Raw genomic sequence first — 16,034 nt, 5'->3', positions numbered from 1 at the left:
TTCAAAGTTAAAATAAAGATTAATCATCCACAGTTTGGATCTTCGTCTTCAGTCAAGAGAACCCGCAGCAGTCTTTCAAAAAAAGAAATCTAAAAGTACCTGGTTTGGTGAAGGCTACATTGCGAAGACAAAGACAGTCGTTGCAGAAATCATTGTTTGTTTGTTTGTTTGTATGGTGCTTTTACGTTGCATGGAACCAGTGGTTATCAGCAACGGGACCAACGGCTTTACGTGACTTCCGAACCACGTCGAGAGTGAACTTTTATCACCAGAAATACACATCTCTCACTCCACAATGGAATGGCCGAGAATCGAACTAGCAACCACCGAGGTGGGACGCCTAACACCATACCAACCACGCCACTGAGGCACTCCGAAATCACTGGAGATGAAATTAGGTGAAAATAAACAAAACAGCGGCAACATAAAGAGGAGCTGATGGATGAAAGAATAAGAAACTGAAAACTACATCTACTGAAGTTCGAGGTTAAAAAAACTTGGGTTCTGATACAACCCATATACTAAACACTGTATTGCCTCTAAGGAACTGATTCTGATAAAACAATCCGTATTTCAAACACTGTATTGCCTCTAAGGTACCATGTATGTATGTGATTTTTTTAATTGCATGTCCTCATATTCACAACAAAAATTCAAGCATGGTTAGAGTAGTGGCTGAGCATAAGGCTGAAATTTGTCAACAAAAACATGAAAAAAATGAGCTGATATTTCTTAGGTGAATGTCGACTGAAAAGTGCTACATTTTAGCTTTTTCTATAGGTAGGTTGGCTAACACTGGATGGAAAAAAAGTAAATACTTTGGATAAAAAAAAAATACACTTTTGGTGGAATGAAGTCCAGCTTACAAGAGAATCCACTACCAATGTTATTGGCAGTGATACGTTGAACTGAAAGTTAAAAGTTGCAGGTACGCTCAGACAAAAACGACGAGAAGGAAACTTGTCATAATGTAATGCACCAAAGAGGGGAGTGGTATGTGCCCACAGACGTCTAAAAAATAGCATTCATCTTAATGGGACATTAGCATAAATTCCACAAACACTTAAATAAATCCAAATGCTACAGATGTAAACGAGCTAACAAGTGGAAAGATATTTAAAAAAGGAAATCCGTGTGCAAGGCTGAATACAGATCATCATCTAAGGAACAATAAAACATGATGAATGTTGGGAAGACAAAATCTATTCCTAACCAACGATTCTTCCGAAATCTGTGACGGGAAAAAAATCGAACAACCAATAGTACATTCCCTAAGCTGAAATAAAAGTCATTATTATTATTATTATTATTATTATAAACAAACAAACTTATGCTTTTGCAGACGGAGCGCAACAATGATTCAGTTATAAAGGCTGTAAGTGGCACTTGTCTGTTTTGTTTTTCTCTGTTATATAGTAACTAAAGTATGTCTTAGTTTAACCATACCACTGAGCTGATTACCAGCACTCCTAGGGCTGGCCCTAAGGATAAGATTTATATTTACGTGGCTAGCAACCAATTGGTTACTTAGAAACGGACCCTACAGCTTATTGTGGGATCCTAACCCCATTCCATCGAGAAATGAATTTCTAATCACCAAAAATAAATTCCTCTGGTTCCGCATTGGAATGAGCCCATTACGAAAATGGTTTTTCAGTGATTGAAATACATAAATACCTTCATAAATTCATATATGTGTATGATATATATATATACATCAATGTATATATACATATCTATGTATGTATGTATGCGTATATATATAATATATATATATATATATATATATATATATATATATATATATATAGTACATACAACTAATTATCACATATAGTCTCAAAAATGAATGCAGGAATCAACAAATGTCGGCAACAATACTTCCTATTTGCAACGACAGCATTTAATCAAATAATTTTTCCCAAAGGACTTCTTAAAGATGCATACCTCTTTCCTCTGAGATACAGGCTCTAACGAACGTGAGAAGTTAATCACACTCTATAAAATTACTCAGAGTCCTTCCCATCAATCACAAAATCTGTTCAATTCAATTGTTAGCTGTTAGTGAGAGAGAGAGTAATGATGTGTGTGAAATGTGAGAGATAGAGAGAGAGGGAGAGAGAAATATGTGAGAGAGAAGAGAGAGAGAGGAGAGAGCGAGAAGAGTATAGTATGTGGTGTGAGAGAGAAAATGTGAGAGAGAGAGAGAGAGAGAGAGAGAGAGAGAGAAATATATGTATGTGTGAGAGAGAGAGAGAGAGAGAGAGAGAGAGAGAGAGAGAGAGAGAGAGAAATATGTGTGTATGAGAGAGAGAAATGTGTATGTGTGTGTGAGTGAGAGAGAGAGAGAAATGTGTGTGTGTGTGTATGAGAGAGAGAGAGAGAGAGAGAGAGAGAGAGAGAGAGAGAGAGAGAGAGAGAGGTGATCGAACAACTGTCACTGCTTTAAAAACCATCAGGCGTGAAAATATTCCAAACATCTGCCATAAATTTCGGAACGGTGATTTCCCCCCCCGAGTCATCCTTTTTCGAGAAAAGGCCGATTCGACACAAATATTCCTCAAACTTTCGTGAATGAAAACGTCAGGGAATAAAAGTCAGAAAACCGATGTAAACGGAGAAAAAAAAGGGGTGGAAAAAAAAAAATAAAAAGACGGGGCCGGAGACTGGAAATTTTTAAATAGAAGTCAGAGAATTTCTGTCAATTAAGAAAGAATGAAATAAAACTATTTCAAACATCGAGACAGTTTTTTTTTTTCCAATTCGTGGAAAGTAGTCAATGCGAAAAAGTATGCAAAAGAAAATGAGAGAGAAAGAGCAGGATATTTTGAATGATTTAAAATACTTTTGAAACAGGCTTGCTGAAAGAGGATATAATCTGATATCAAATGAGTATTCATTTGATATCAGATTATATCTGATATCATTTATATGGGATTAAATGATTCTTTAACATTATTTTACTAGTAACATAAAAGGCTACAAATATACGATTCTTAATCACTATATCTGAACCAATATAACAGTAAAATATCTTTTCCATGGAGAAAGCTGAAGGGACAGGGATCTCATCTCAACGTCCTATTCTCTTCGGTTAATGAGAGAGAGAGAGAGAGAGAGAGAGAGAGAGAGAGAGAGAGAGAGAGAGAGAGAGAGCAGACAATACGATCCGGATCCTACCCTGTGTGAAACGGCTGTTCTTGACTCTTATTAAATTGAAGACTATAAGAATAATGGAACAGAGAGAGAGAGAGAGAGAGAGAGAGAGAGAGCCGGATTTTACCCTGAAGGAAACGACTGATCTTGGTTCTTACAAAAAGTGATGACTATAAGAGTCAGGAAAGTGAGAAAATTTCAATTTAAGATGGAGGGGAGGCAGAAATGCAAGTCATTCAGCTACTAGTCTTACTGACTATTGAATCAGAACCCACGACTTACAAAAATACGTAAGGCAGAATCAACTTCAAAATTGCCATGAGTGCTAAGGTTGAGATTCGAACCCGGGTCTAATTACCGAGACGGAAAAAAAAAACTCGTAGCGGTGAAAATAAAATCGGACAATACATAAAAATTAATAATAAGGTGAGAGGCAAGCTGTAATCTGAGCCAGAGGATGCAGGAGAAAAGGGGTATAGAGTTAATAGTAATTGTCATCATCATTTCATCACCACGTGTAATGGCCATAGCTAAACATAAAAATATAAGATACACGCTTTCCTATCTCACTAATCTGATCAACTAAAAGGGAATTATAAAAATAAAAAGAACTTGAAAGAGGAAGGTTTCAAAACAAAAAAAGGAAAAGCCTTTAAAATTTAAGTAAATATGACTAGCGCTACGGTCCAATGATCGCACATGAGCCACCAAATCATCCACCTGAGATCATTGGGTGGCTCATGCAAGGGTTGATTTCACATATTTTGAATTCAGCATCAGAATTTTGAATTGAAGGGGCATCAACGGTGCTTAGAAGTACGTGGAAAGAAATTTAAATGAAGTAACTGTTACTTTCCTCACATGTATTCTTCAGCAGTAAAAATAAAATTGTATCAATACTAATGCTTGCTGAAAAAACGTTTACACTAAAAAAAGATACTGACCAAGTATGTATTTTACATATATATCATATATATATATATATATACCTATATATATATATATATATATATAATATATATATATATATATATAAAATATATATACCTACACACATTTGAACGGCAATATCCTTTCACCCTTTGAAGGTGTGGTTCAAAGAGTGAATCTTACTTTGTAATATCTGTTTGATATCGTAAACGTAGTTGTTTATTCGTCATTAAAATTTCCTAATAAGATTAAATCTATCCAAACAGTTTAGGAATTCCCGACTGAACTAAAAAGTGAAAAAGCCATCCACACCAATATGCCGATAAATCAAATAATGAAGTTATGATGGATAATGCAACTTCCTTCTCAAAAATGGAAAATTTATTATGCGTCGGTGGTACTTACTCAAAATAGAATATCTAGAACCCCCTCCATGAAGTAATTAAGTCACTGAAAAATAAGAAAGACCTCATTAGTTTTCCACTCAATGCACTGCATTGAAATGTTTACATGCCACTTTAATCTTTGTAAAACTAAGTTCTCTTTGTGATCTTTTATTCCACCGTATGCAGATTGTTGGAAATGGCCGAGAGTAAAGGCAAAACATCTAGCTCTCCGATGTTTCAAATTCTTCATGGCCATACACTTGTGCTCTGTTCATATTTTACTTCAAATTGCTATTCATGAGATAGGTGTACTACATACATATATGAATACATAAATACATACACAAATATATATATATATATATATAATATATATATATATATATATAATTATATAAACTACAAAACAAGATTATTAAACAGATGTATATAATAGTTATTCTACAAATTCGAAATATAACTTTATTGATGATTTGGAGAAAGGCTCTGTCTCTCCCTCTCTCCCCATTCTGCAATATTTCAGCGCCAATAAATGAGGGAGGTAAAGTTACTATCACTCATACAACTGCATAACACATTGTAAACAAAGGAGTTAGTCACTTCATTTAATAATTTTAAACCCTTCAACTTTAACTTTGAAACACCGCTCATCCCCATTCTCTTCAATCATTATCCAGATGTTCATTTTTCTTGTCTAAAGAAAGGACAATTTCTACTCTTCCTAAAAGTTTAAAATCACATACAAAGTTTCGTATTAATAACATACACTCATGCACACACGAACACACATACAAATATGTATATATATATATCATAGACGTAGTATTATATATATATATATATATACTATATATATATATATATAATATTATTTGCGCGTCCCTATTACAAAAACGGGTAATATGTTGTAATGATGCAATCAAAACCTTCTCTCTGTGGATTACCACCATTTTTAAAAAAATAATCTTCCGGCTAAGAGCTCTAAATCCGCTACATTACAGTGGGGATTTGTATTTCATAGCTACTTTGTGAGTATATCAGGAATATATTGTCCATGGGTCTGTCACACAAGAGGTGGTTTTGCCTTTTTTTTTTTATATCATTACACTGTATTTAATAGCGAGCATGCACACATACACACATACTATACATACATACATACATATATACACATACATACATATATATATAGTATATATATATATATATTATATACGATATATATATATATATATATTCTTATAATGTAAGTTTTGTAATGCAATTATACTTTTGTTAATATGATTAATTCACCTCAGAAACTGAGTATAATGTTGTGAAATGTATGTTTTTGTGTTCAGATTCCCACATTTAAAGATAACACATGTTAAGTAGTGTACCTTTTCATTTTGAAACATACATAAGACAGAGAGAAAGAGTAAGCGCTTATATGTAAGCCTTTGGAGAGGGTTGTTATTCACATCTTGAGAATCCATGAGCCAGCTGATTTCTTTATCTGTGCAAACATGTGTAGGGACCTCCCAGGCAGCATCGAGTCCTTCGAGAACCTTCCCTACAATGATGTTATTCATGTTTAACATAGAGAGATGAAGTAATATGTTTTCGTCTTGAACTCGATACTAATCGCCCCATATGCCCATACGCTTACGGGGACAGAACTATTCATTCGATTTCGATACCTGGTTGGGTGCGTTAGGGAGAAATATCTCTCTCTCTCCTCTATTCTCTCTCATCGTTCTCTCTCGTCTGTATCTCTCGCTCGTTCGTGAGACTGTAATGTAACTCACATTTGTATTTGAGCTGGTCACTCAGTAACTATTTTAATGTATGTGTTGTTTGTGGAATCTCAGCATAGTGTTATTAATATTATTTTTGTGAAGGCCCCCACAAAAATATTGAAGAGGTTGAAATTGTAAAAAGCCTTTTCTTTTGATTGAGGAGTTGCAACTGTGTATACAGGTATTTTTCAAATGTTTTGAAGTGCACTTCGAGGTTTTATTTTACAGTTTGGATAAAATTATCATTTTCAATACATTTTTCCTTCTGCTTTGTTCTTTTGACATGTCCATTTTATATGCTTAATGCTTGTACTGTCAATGCTTTCATTGTTTTCATATGCATTATGTTTTTTTGCAGTCTTTATTTTGTTTAATTAGTTTGAATAATATTCTATTGTGTAATTGTTTGAATCTAACACTTGCAAATTAATTTGTGTTTAATTAAATTTCATTTCAAATTTAATTATTGCTTTATAATTTAATTTAATTAATTTCCTTGATAAACTTTGATTTAATTTTGCTTAATAATTAATTCAAGAATTAACTAAACTTTTGTTTTCAAGTAATAACAATTTCCCTGAGATGTGAATTTCACTTATAAATTTTGAATGTAGATATAAATGTATTGAAAAATTTATGAGTATTTTTATTATACCACCAGTATATATTTTATTTTGTTTAGGTAGTAGAAAGACAGAGTGGTAATTGTGCCGTTTCCCTCAAATGAATCAGAATCAGGGAAATACTTAGATTTAAATTGCAGAAGGAGTGATGCCCTTTAATTAAGATTACCTCACATCCATTTTAATGAACTTAGACTGATTGTTTTCTTGACTGTTCAGTTCTATAAGGGATCACTGTTACCTTTAGAGTATTCAGTCGTTTAGTATTTGTGATGAAGGGTAAGGTGTCTAGCTGTAGTGAGGTAAGCAATAACCAAGTACTTGATCAAACTGTGCCCCATGTACAAAGGGTGTCCTAGACCCAGGAATAAAAGGGTCTCTTGCGCTAACAAGTACAAATGTGTAAGTGTAGTAACCAGATACTTGGCAATTTGGGTTAACAAATATTAATGGTGTCCAGACACAGATTTTTGGGCTACTTCCCCTCCAAGTATTAATGGTATCCAGACCCAGATACTCTTGGCTACTTCGTCACAATATATATATATATATATATATATATATATATATATGTGTGTGTGTGTGTGTGTGTGTGTGTGTGCGTATTATATACACACACACACACCAGGTCGTTTGCCTGGTGGCGCACCAGGCAAACGACCTGCCTTCTATCAAAGGCATCATCCTCCACCAAACCTCCTCTCTCCATACCTTCCTTCATTTTATCTCACCATCTAATTATCTGTCTGACTCTCGATCTTATTCCTCTAACAGGTTCTTCCCAAGCCCTCTTCACTCTCCTCGTCATCCATCCTCAACACATGCCCATACCATCTCAATCGTCACTCTCTTATCACCTCTGTAATCTTTACTAAGCTTCCCTTCTTCTTATTTCATCACTTTCCAATCTCTCAAGCAGCGATATTCCCATAATCCACCTCAGCATTCTCATCTCTGTTCTCTCAAGCTTTACTTCCTCTTTTCCTCTTTGAGCCCATGTTACCCCTCCATACATTAACATTGGTCTTATCACTGTGTTATAGAGCTTGACTTTTAGCTTAATTGGTATTCTCTTATACTACTCCAGCTACCTCTCTCCACTTCCCCCATGCAGCTTTTATCCTACTGTCAACTTCAGCCTCATATTTTCCCTTTTGGCTTAAAGTAGCTGCTAAGTATTTAAACTTTTCTGCCTGTTTTATAATCGTGCCTCTTCCCTTCTTGCATTACTATTCTGTCTATCTTCCTTACTGTTCAGCAGAACCTATGTTTAATTCACATTCACATTTAAGCCATCCATCTCTAAAGACTCCTGCTGCTCTCCAACCCTTCTCTGTAGGTCCTCCTCATTTTCAGCGGTAATCACCAGATCATTGGCGTACAACAACTCCCATAGCTCTCCATTCCTGATCTTGTTACTTAACACATAAATGACCAGCACAAACAAATTGCTCAAATGGATGACGAACCAATGTTTACTACCCATAGATACCTTCAGTAATTTAGGTCAGGTTGTATTAGGGTAAGGCATAAGACATTATTAAGTCGGAGCCATGTTCAGACCTAGTGTTCGGACGCAGATAAACTAGCCTATGTAAGTGATTGTGCTTGGTAGTCATTGTAAGTTGCTCTCTGCTCCTTTTAACGGTTTCTTTCGCATTCTTTATATTCCGCTCACAGAACATACATTTACTGAGTTTTCGTCAATCTCTGGAAAAAAAAAAAATTCCACGAAAGGAGGCGGCTCCAGAGGACGTCAACCTTCAAGGTTCTCAGCAAGTCCAGTTAGGATAAGGTTACTTATTCCTACTACACCGTTGCCCTGGCTATCCTCAATCGACCAACTACCATGGACTTAATTCAGTACTATAGGTCACAACACAGTCGCAATGGTTTTTATCGTCCTTAGACTACATTCGGTTTACCTGGGTTATATTCAAATCAGAGTCGTCTCGTTTGTGAGAAGAGCATTATAACAAAGTAATTGTAGTAAACGAGAGAGAGAGAGAGAGAGAGAGAGAGAGAGAGAGAGAGAGAGAGAGAGAGAGAGAGACTAGTAATATTATTAACAATACTGCAAAACCGATACACTAAAGAAAGTCTTTCAAGATTTTTGGAGACCTGTCTTTCTAAGAAACTGTTATTACTCTTTTATTCTGCAATGTTGTCATTATCATTCCCCCGTGGTTATCAGCAGCTGACTTGCATCTTCAATTGCTGAACAAGAACCTGAGTTTCGTCAAATGTCTTCCTCAATCTTACTATTAAATTTCTGGTATTGTCGTTCCATTAGCTCCTTGCGTACGCTTTGTAGGACTTCCCAGAATTCAAATCACCCTTGTATTCTGATCTTCCCAGGCTATATCGTCCACCACAAAGTAAAAAATGTTTAGTTAATTCTAACGCCGTTAGTGACACCTGATTAAGAGTGAAGAGAGGCGTATGACTGAAATGCAAGAATTTGAGCCCTAAAGAAATAACACTTTAAATAAAAACAAGTGCGAAACAAATGCTAGATATGTTACTGCATTGAAGTACATTGTAAGGGTTCGGTGACGCGTCCGTAATATATATGTATATGCAATATATATATATATATAGATATATATATATATATATATATATATCATATATATATATATAATTACTTTACATATATCTCCGGTATGATGTCAAACAATATCTACAGTGAAACTAATAATAATAATAATAATAATAATAATAATAATATAATATATATATATATATATATATATATATATATATATACATATATATATATACAAAGTGTATATATAATTTGTATAAATACATATTTATATAATACAGACAGATACATACATATTAATTAATTTTGAGCCCTACCTGAGAATGAAAGATTAGATAAACCCTTCATCTTAATAGTTCATCAGCATGGAGTAAACTTACTTATATTTGTGTGAAGGTAACGACAGCATATTGCACGACTGATCATAAACAACAGGATTAAAAAATATTGGACAAGGCAACTTTTTAAGTTTGGAAGTTCCCTAAAGCGCGTTCTCTATTAATGGTTTAAAAAAAAGAAAAAAAATGAAATATCATTAACTCTAGAAACTCCGCCATACTAAACTATCAGTATTTACAATTTATAAACGCTTTCAGTGAACTTACACCCTAAAAAGCCTTCATAGGTGGAAAATATCATCAAGAATTCCAAATCTTTTTAAGAGAATGAATGAGAATTTGCTTGTCAATTGTATTGGTCTGCAGAGCAAATTAGCCACAAACGGCAGCATATACTAGTGGAATCACTGACTGTGTTAGGCCTGTCGAAAAAAAATTTTGCAACATGAAACCAGTAAAATGTAACGAGAGAATCTGTTCACTCAGTAAAATCCCGTCTAGCTTATATCGGCAAAACAGGAGGTTGTTTATAAAATTGCAATGTTACAATAATATAAATTTGACACACTTAGTAATATATATGACAACATTCTTTATTCCAATAATGAGTAAGGAAACATTATTAATGTTTTATTCGTGAACGATTTTTTTCCTTTGCAAAATGGATCATACCTTCCTTTCGGTCAAGCTACTACCAAAGAGCTGCCTTAGCACTATGCCTGAACTACAATGTCAAAACAGAGGCCCTGAAGAATCTCAGATATGTTACGGAATCATAATTATACAAAGTTTGATGTCACATAAGCAAGTTCTGAAAGCCTTGGCGCAATAAGTTTTAAACAATGAGAAAATAAATATGCAAGTCACATCTGTTTTGTAGAAAAACTTATTTCAAGACTCAATTAAATTTTATTTGTGAAGAAGCTATGAAATCGTTTTTCAAAACTAGATACAAAATTTGTTGACAGAGGTAATCAGAAACTTGCCAGACATCTTGACAATGTAACGTTCTATCAATCTCCCTGAAAAACCACTACAAAAACAGCATTATGTTATAAAAGGGAAAGCTCTGGAAATGTATTCATAACAGTGAACGTGCAATATTAATACTGCTGGAACTCAACACAGCCTTTGATACGAGGGTAAATGAGTTTTTGATGCAGTACTTTGGTAAATGGGCTTACGATGAAGTACCTTTAAATGTATATAGCAAGTGGCACACGATTTGCTATAATGGTCTCGTTATTTGACTTACGGAACGTTCATAAAGAAAAAGAAAATAGCTAGTCTAGGGTAAAGTACTCAAGATACATTACAATGTAGAGTATTGCTATGGGACTATTTCATTATACACATATAGTGTAAATTTCCATAGAATATGCTGAAGAAAAAAAAACACGAAATATGACTCAGTTTGCTAAAAAAATACACTTATTTAGCTGGCAATAAATATCACTGAAAATATCTTTTCAAAAGCAAATGACATAAAAGACAACGATAACAAAGAACAAGTTATTCAAGGGCACTAATAAGTTTAAAGCAAAGGTTCCCCCTAAATGCACCAAATGGTAGAATAAAAAACATAGGGAGAAGGAAGACGCATAATGACCAAATGTATAGAGAAAATAATAAATAGTTGATTTCAACCATATAACTGCATCCAAATTTGTAGAACGACGTTGAATTAGACTTATCCGCACAGGAGTGAAACATGTTATAAACAAACGTCGGCAACTTACTCCACACACATCACAAATAGGTTAAATACAAGTCAAAGATTTAACGTTAGTCCTAAACACTCCTTCGTTTGTTAATCCAACATTCACCGCTGATGCAATCTCCACTGACATTTAGTCGTTGATCTGCTTCTCAACCTAGCTGAGATATATATACATGCGATATGTACCTGATGTGTTTATAACATGTTATACTATAGTGTGGATGCACATCAATCAAGAAAAAACTGCAAGTTATATATTTTGTACAGAGAGAGAGAGAGAGAGAGAGAGAGAGAGAGAGGGAGGGGGGGGAGGGGGTTTGGTTTCCAATTCGCGCTTCTGTATGGTAACAAATGCCATTCAACATTCAACCCAGAGGCTTCCTAAAGAATTGGACGGCGTTATTAAGTTATGAAGTCGATGCTGACCCAATCCACTATCGCTTTTGGGTATTAAAAAACAATTCTTTACGTCAATGAACAAATTAAAACTGTAACCGTGCAAATGGCCTTATACTCCACATACCCCTTCTCCCTTTGAGGGGGCTGGGGAAGAAGGGCACATCCTTCCGGTTGCTAAGTAAACTTCCAGGGATGAGGTTGCTGTCCCCATATGTGTGTAATATATAAATGTGTGTACATCTATATATATATATATTAATATATATATATATATATATATACACAGATTTATGTATATGTATATATATACATATATAATACTACAAAGAAAATGAAACGCAAGGAATGAATTCTGAACGGTTTTTCCACATTCAGTGAACATCTTCAAAAGGACTGATCTACTGAAGTAGTGATTTACGTTGTGTTGTGTCAGTACAGACGATTTAAAAAGAAACTATGACAAGACAAGATAACAACTCCCTGCATCAGCTTTCTTGAAACTGTTCCAGTGAGGTGGAACTAGTCAGGATTGATATCTGTCGTTTAATGTTTCCCTATGGCTCTTAGCATCTTAACATCACCTCTTCCTGTGATGTCATTATAAATGCAATGCTAAATGCAAGCATACAATTATTACATACGATCACATATTGAATATGGGTGAGTGTATGCGTCTGTATGTATAAGTGCCCGTAAAATTCTTTATTACACAGAAAGAAATACAGATAATAACCACTAAACTTTTTTTTATAGCTTAGTGTTCTGAAATAAAAATTATTTATTTCATTTCGCACTTTGATATAATGAAAGAAATATCGTAGATATCGTATCCAAACAATTTAGAAAATCGAGAAATTAGACGTTCGTTGTATTTCGACAGAACTAGGAATGAGACCAGAATATTCTACGTGGCAGGCCATATGCGGTGAAAGTATATGTATATATATTTCCATAAACGCAGCTTAATTCTTAGTAAGATATATATATATATATATATATATATATATATATATATATATATATATGTGTGTGTGTGTGTGTGTGTGTGTGTTCGTGTTTCCCCTTATAAATTTACGTGTATGTATGCGTGTGTGAGTATTTGTTACCCTGCTCGAGCGAGTGCCACCAGAAGGGTTAAACTTCTAGTTAGTCAGCAAGCCTTAACGGGTGAAGCTGCGAGCCCAGGCCATTTTCCTTAAACGCAGCAGCCGCTAGTACCCACTTACAGATTGGTACCAAGGCTATAGTAGATTCACACCAACCGTGCATTTGATGTCTAGGCCAGTTTCTTATGAGCTCCTGAGTTCACATAGGCAGGATGTATGTTCCACCTCTCCTGAAAGGCGTATACCTCAGGAGAGGTGGACCAGATCCTACCCATGTGAACTCTCGAGAGAGAGACTGAAAGTTTCCAGCCCTGTGATTGGCTTTTCAACAGCCAATCAGGAGCGTCGTAAGGGACTGGCCTAGGCATTAAATGCACGGTTTATGTGAATCTACTATAGCTGGTTGTATGCAGAACGACCGAAAGACCTTGCAAACGTGAAGCGAGCACCACACCACTTAACCAATTCGCTTGCTCGGCTAAAAGCACCTCCCTATACAGACACGCATGTATATATACGTATGTGTGCGTGTGATTAGCACGTAAATGAATACACACGTCTTGTTTTTCATTGGGAAATAAATTAAGTACCGAAGCCAAAACCGACCTGCAGTTGTCCCTGAAGGCAACAACGAACAAGTCAAAAGCAGGCGGTCGCATTCGAACGCGTGCGCTTGTGCCAGCTCTTCTGTCTTTCACTTTTGGACAGCAATCGTAACATACTATACCGGTTTCCGATGCCACTGGGGAGAAGACCTCTTGTTAACTGGTTCCAGGCCATCAGTCTCTCTTAAAGAACATTTACAGCTGCTGAAAACCTCTCTTCGGTATGGTTTAGCTGCTGTATTCCTCCATTTTTAATGATTGCACAAAATTGTTCACCTCTCTCTCTCTCTCTCTCTCTCTCTCTCTCTCTGCAAGTATGTATGTATGCATGAATTTTTAGGACAATGGAGCAAGCAGCTTATCTTTTTTAGTGATTCCTTTTAATAATGAAACGGCCCTTTTTTTCTTTGTTACAGATCCTGAGTCCTGTCAAAAACTACTGATTTTTTTTTTTTTCAACCTGCCAGTAACAGCAATTTCAAAATCTCCCTCCACACCTCCCCCTCCCTGATTCAAAGAGTCCCTCCACATCTCCCTCGCACCCTCCTTTTCCATAACCACCATCATCAGTTTTCTTTCACACCCGGTTATCCCTATTTTCCTCGTACCCCTTTTCAGCACTCTTTTCCACCTGGGTTCGCTAACCCCCTTCCCCTCTTCGCCCCTCACCGTCATATTACCCGTCCCCTCCTCTCCCCCCTCCTTTTTTCCACCCGCCAGCCTATCAACAACAAGCGAGAGAAAATGGGAAAATGGCGTCGCTATAGTTGGAAACAAAAACGCCTTCCTGCAGCAAAAATGGCGTCTCGTTGTCATGGCAACGCCGCCGGCCACGTTGCTTCCTCGCTCGTATTCCTCGATATTTTCTATTTTTTCTCGCCTTTTTCCTTTCGTTTTTATGGGGGGGAGGGCAACCGGCCTTTTTCCACTCTTTCTTCTTCCCAACATTTTCCATCATATACTTTGCTTGTTCCCCGTCAAAGTTTTTGGATTTTAGCAAATCACTCTTGGTATAAAGCTATAAAGACATGTACTATAATTATACCATTTTCTGATTGAACTTGCACACCTGCAGACAGAAAATTAATAAGCAAACGTTTGAGGGAGCATGCGCTTACGTAAGCTATACACAGCTGCTCAATTTTACCAGAAAAAAAAATGTTCACTATATATATATATATATATAATATATATATATATATATATATATATTATATACACACATACATACACACACACACACACACTATATGTATATGTATATATATATATATATATATATATATATATATATATATATATATATATATATATATATTCGCTAGCACACACACACACACGGGATATAAAATACAAAAGCCCTTATTCTGAGGCTTTCATTCTGTTTGTGAGCCGTTTCTTTTTAGTGTTATTTTTGTGAATCCCGTGAGTTTCTAGTCATTTTTATTTGTATTGAATATTTCATTCAAGTCCAATTTTTATTTTTACATGCTTGGTATAGGCTACCTCTGTTTACAGTTAAAAGTTTTTTTAAACTTTTGAAACATAAGAGACGCCGGGTATTTTCTTCTTTTTTCCAATTCTAGGAAGACAAAAAGCATATATATGCTGAAAGGCCTATTTGACTATGTACAATTTTTGAATGTCCGTCTCCATGCATGCACCTGCATATATATATATATATATATATATATATATATATATATATATATATATATATATATATATATATATATATATATACGTATATATATATATTATACATACACCCATGCATGTGTATGTATGTATGTATGTATGGATGTGCATGTGTATATATATAGTATATATTATATATATATAGATATATATCATAGTATATATAGATATATATATATATATATAACATACAATCCAAAAAGAAAAACAGTAGATAAAACCTTATTGGTGTCGGGGGAGGGGAGGGAGCAGACGAGTATCAAATATATAACCACTTAGTAACCCATAAAAACAAAGTTACAATGTTATCCATATAAAACGTCAATCCTCCTCCGCCTTTTGGAAAAAATCTTCGTATATAGAAGGACACGAGAAATAAGGCAAGAGGAGCTGAATTCTGACCTCATGTTCAGCTTCTCTAAGACAAGACTTTCCACTGGTGATATGATCCTACCTACAAAGTTTTGCTATTTACTACCAACCCTACACAACTACGTCACCAATAACTACTATTCCCAAATCGCTGATATTTATTTATCACGAAGCCGAAATGACTAAAAAAAAACAGGAAATAAAGGTCACAAATGTAAAGTCTACTTTATGAAAAGTCTACTTTAGATTTATGATAAGGAAAATTTGTCCTAGGACAGACTTGAAATAATTATATTTTCCCTGACCTTAGAACAGAAAAAAAAAACTAAAGAGTGGTTGGAAATGGAACTTACGAGGATGTTTTATAAGAAGCAG

At 35.1% G+C, this 16,034-nt stretch overlaps 1 long non-coding RNA gene across 2 annotated transcripts in view; it reads right to left on the bottom strand.

Annotated features, from left to right (window-relative positions):
- LOC135200770 (uncharacterized) overlaps positions 1–16,034 on the bottom strand; it is a 647,058-nt gene that overhangs the window by 493,884 nt on the left and 137,140 nt on the right. For both annotated transcript variants that reach the window (XR_010311357.1, XR_010311356.1), the window contains exon 2: positions 4,492–4,536. This is a non-coding gene — a long non-coding RNA (uncharacterized LOC135200770). The remainder of the gene's footprint in view (positions 1–4,491; positions 4,537–16,034) is intronic.

The sequence above is a fragment of the Macrobrachium nipponense genome, chromosome 27 (genome assembly GCF_015104395.2).
Source record: "Macrobrachium nipponense isolate FS-2020 chromosome 27, ASM1510439v2, whole genome shotgun sequence".
In the NCBI taxonomy this organism is placed as follows: domain Eukaryota; kingdom Metazoa; phylum Arthropoda; class Malacostraca; order Decapoda; family Palaemonidae; genus Macrobrachium; species Macrobrachium nipponense.
Note: the sequence above shows the minus strand (reverse complement) of the source record. Positions and strands in the feature narration are given on the sequence as shown.